Source organism: Helianthus annuus, chromosome 9 (assembly GCF_002127325.2).
Source record: "Helianthus annuus cultivar XRQ/B chromosome 9, HanXRQr2.0-SUNRISE, whole genome shotgun sequence".
Lineage (NCBI taxonomy): Eukaryota > Viridiplantae > Streptophyta > Magnoliopsida > Asterales > Asteraceae > Helianthus > Helianthus annuus.
The window spans coordinates 125,013,690-125,017,663 of record NC_035441.2 but is presented as its reverse complement, the minus strand read 5'-3'; the positions used below and the strand labels follow the sequence as shown (position 1 = coordinate 125,017,663).

The 3,974-nt window shown below is 36.2% G+C and overlaps 1 long non-coding RNA gene across 1 annotated transcript; it reads right to left on the bottom strand.

The window, feature by feature from the left end:
• Positions 1-662: 662 nt before the first annotated feature.
• LOC110874630 lies at positions 663-1,038 on the bottom strand. Its single transcript, XR_002556098.2, has 3 exons — positions 999-1,038; positions 819-907; positions 663-732 (listed from the first exon to the last, which is right to left on the bottom strand). It is a non-coding gene; the product is annotated as an uncharacterized LOC110874630 (long non-coding RNA).
• Between the last annotated feature and the right edge of the window lie 2,936 nt (positions 1,039-3,974).

Here is a 3,974-nt window from a genome sequence, read left to right as displayed (position 1 = left end):
ATAATTTCAAAAACCCATTCCAATCTCTCTCTCTACTCTCTCTCTCTTCGATGAAGAATACGAAGCAGCTCAACCCCAACTGGGCTCAACTCCGTCAAGTACCTTTCTTTCATTTTCTTCATCTATTCACTTAATATATATCTCTCTCATGATTCTTTTGTCTTCAGAAATTAGGTTACTCGAAGAAACCAGCAACAATTGAAGACGAAGTATGTTTCTTATTTATCAGAAAACATAAGAGAGGTCTGATAATGAGGAGGCAAGTGATGCTGAATTGAAGACGAAGTATGTTTCTTATTTATCAGAAAACGTTTGCTTGATTGCTTCCATATTCATTTTGCACTTACAATTTGCTTTGTAATTTAGGGTTTTTGAAATTGATTTACTGTACAGAGGAGAAGAAAACGGATAATGTGAAGATTAAGGCCTTACAAAAATTGATTCCAGATTCAATATGCAGGTTCGTTTCTGTTTTCATTTTCGAGTGAGTGTTTGGTTTCTGAGTAAAACCTAGGGTTTATAGAGTTCAGTATTGTAGTAATCTGATTTGTTTGTTGAATTTGTTAAGTTGTTATGATGAGTTTGAAGTTAGGGTTTGTTGTTTTGACATTGTTTGGCATTGTTTGTTGATTACAGTAGCTGATTCCAGTGACTTTAACTCCTTTGGCAATTCCTTCACTATACGGATATCGGGTTTCAGGTAATCAATAAAAAAGTCCTCTTGATATATATCTGAAAATTGACTAAAATATAAAAGAATTCAATCGTCACTACAGCCCCTTATAATCAAAATATTAACAAAAGACACGAGTTATTACCTCGTGTCTCTCCACACGCTACTGAACATAAAGGTGGGAATAACAAGAGTTGCATTAAGTAGTCTTGCAACTGCAACTATGTTGCAGACCTGTTGTTAAACCAAAACAAGCTGAAATCCGTGTTTGCAGATAGTCCGAAACTAAAAATGGTCAAAAAAGTGGTAAGAAATGCCAGCTTACAGCTACTCTCTGTTGGTTTATACCACAATTTGCAGTAACCTCTTAAGGTTACAGATTTATTAGTTTGTTCTTTTTACTTGCAAGCCACTAGTGTCACACCCCGACCGCGTTAAAACAACAGACCGCGGCGGAAACGTCGGGGAGTGTCGTAACAGAATTATTGTTTCACAACACATGGATTGAAGTTCTGTTTTATTGAATTAAGTTTATTACATTGTCTTAAAATCAGAAACAAAACATGAACAATTGTCTTTCATTGTTATTAAGTCACTAAGGCCTCGTCCATTCCTATGTGAGCGTGCATTAATATCATCATCAAACATCATCAACTGTGGTACCTGAAACATATGTGAAAATACGTCAGCATAAAAATGCCAGCGAGTACATAGGTTTTGTGTGAGTGTCAGATTCATGGCTCGTTTACATGTTGAAATTACTCGAACAACTTCGTTAATTGATATTAGAAAACCTAGTTTTGTAAAATGTTTGTATTGTAAATTGAATAACCAAGTCAAAACAGATTAGTTATAGTTTATAAAACCTTGATGCCATAAATCTTAACTCAAAACATTTGTTTATGTAAACCCAGATCGTAAATCGTTTTTGTAATAAAACTCGAATGGTTTATATTGTTAGAAAAACCTTGTAATGTAACTTCGTTTTGAAAACATTTGCCCAAGTGATCTAGGTAACGCAACGATGTATAATGTGTTAAAAGCACTTATATATAGGAAGTACCAGCGGCGTATCCACCATGCTTTTATCACATTACACCTGCCCCGTTACCTAATCACTTCCATAACCCAATCGTATAATAGCTCAAATAGTTCACATAGATCAAATAGTTCCAATGGTTCAAATAGTTCAAATTAGTTTAATATAAACCATAGCATTTGTTTAGAAAACTCGAAATCGTTTAGCACATATGAATCACCCCAAAATGGTTTAAAACGGTAAAAGAGGGGAACTATGTACTCATTTGAGAATGCTTAGAAGTCCTGAATAACAACCAAGCAATGCTATAGGGATCCCGGAATCAATCGACACCTAATATAGGTAACTATGTTAATAAACCGGACCTAAATCGGAAGATCAGATAGAAAGAGGTCTTGTAAACCAAATGAGTGTTGGAACTCATATAATATGGTTTAACAAAGCCTACATTCTAAAACGGAACCTATCCTAAGTGCTTACGACCCGTTACGACCTGTTTAGGTAGCTTACGCTACTTTAACGCGTCGTTCGTGTAAAGCGCGTTTGGACCGCCTAACTAGTCCTATGACAAGTATTATATGCCTTAATATGTCTAATAATGTTGCCTAACCAGTTTAGATATCAAAATTTAGGTTACATATGCTTAAAATGAAATTATGCGTAAAAAGGGCATTTTGGTCATTTTCCTAAGGCATATAAATTTCCTATAATACAACTAACTAAACGAAGTGACCATAAGGTATAACCTCAGAAGGTTATTCCCTATACAATTATGGTCACAAAATGTGTTTGGTCGGATCCTAATGATCGACCAAACGGGTCGGGTTCGAAAGTCTAAGCGTTTGTTTAGACTGCTTATCTTACGACCCTATATAAGTACTAAACTAAAAGTGACGAGCTAAACATGTCAAAACATGTTTAACTAAGTTAGAAAACAAGTTTGATATCAAAACAAAGGGTTTTGATACCCAAGAATAGTTTGGTTGCAAAATACGCATAAACGCGTATTTTGACCAAAACTATGACTCGTCACTATGCCTAAATAACGTGATAATCAGTAGGTATAGTCACAAAGGACTATGACCATCGTGATTACGCTCACGTTGCGAAGTTCAAACGAACTTTGTGTTGACCATTGACTGGTCAAAGCAGAAAGTCAAACACTGTTTGACTTTCGTGCTTAAAAACGCATAAAAGCATGAAAGAAACTTATAAAAGGTCCAAGCGATGAAGACTTTGATCTAAAATACTCAGGTATGAAGCTAAGGCTTCAACTTAGAGTATAAATCAGATCAAATGTGAGGAAAGCAAATGAATCAAGGTGGTATTTATAGAATTTGGACAACCGTTAGGATCGTTCCTCGCAATTCGTGCTTTAATCCTAGCCATCCAAGTGTTACCCATAGTTTACAAAACATGGGGAACTGGAAAACCATCAAATGGTATTGCAAAACAAGGATCAAAACCATCAAAACCAGCTCAAAAGGCCAGATTCAATGTTTCTGTCTGGCAAGTTGTCGTGGGCCGCGTAGACATACACCAAGCGCCCCTCCTAGGGAACTTTGACAGATTGTCAAGTTTAGTCCCTGCAAGTGTAAAACTTGGTTTTTGATGCATTTTTGACACGTTTAAGCCCCGTTAACCCCATTTCAAGGCTCTACAATGAAGTTAAAGTATAGGGAACATAAAATATGCTCAAAAACATCTCGGACGTCGGTTCGTTTGGTCGTACGGTTGCGTTGTTTGGTTAATTACGACGAAAACTCAAACGGACGCGAAAACGATCCAAATTGCGCGACGAAGGGTATTTTTGCATTCCAATCACTAAAATAAAATATTTTATTGATTACAAAAATATTTGGATGTCCGGATATGTTCAGAACGTAAGATATGCGCGAAAATGCAAACTTATGCACTTTTTGACGCTTTTAGTCCTTGGTTGATCAAAAAGTTTATTTTCGCATACCGAACCCTTCAAAGCCTATTTCTAAGCTATGTAAAGGATATTTAGGGTATGTTTAACTTATGATCATGTTCCGGAATGTTCGTTATAGTATGAATCGGCATACTTTCGCAGTTTGATGCAAATAGTCCCTGCGATCGAATAAACTTGTTTTCGACACACCAAACCATCCAAAACTTATTTCTAAGTTATGTGAGGGTTATTTAAGGTATGTTAAGCCTATGTCACTATTCCGGAGTGTTTGTTGCGTTAAACTGATTACGTTTACGCATCAGTCGCGTATAACCTTCTAGAAAGCG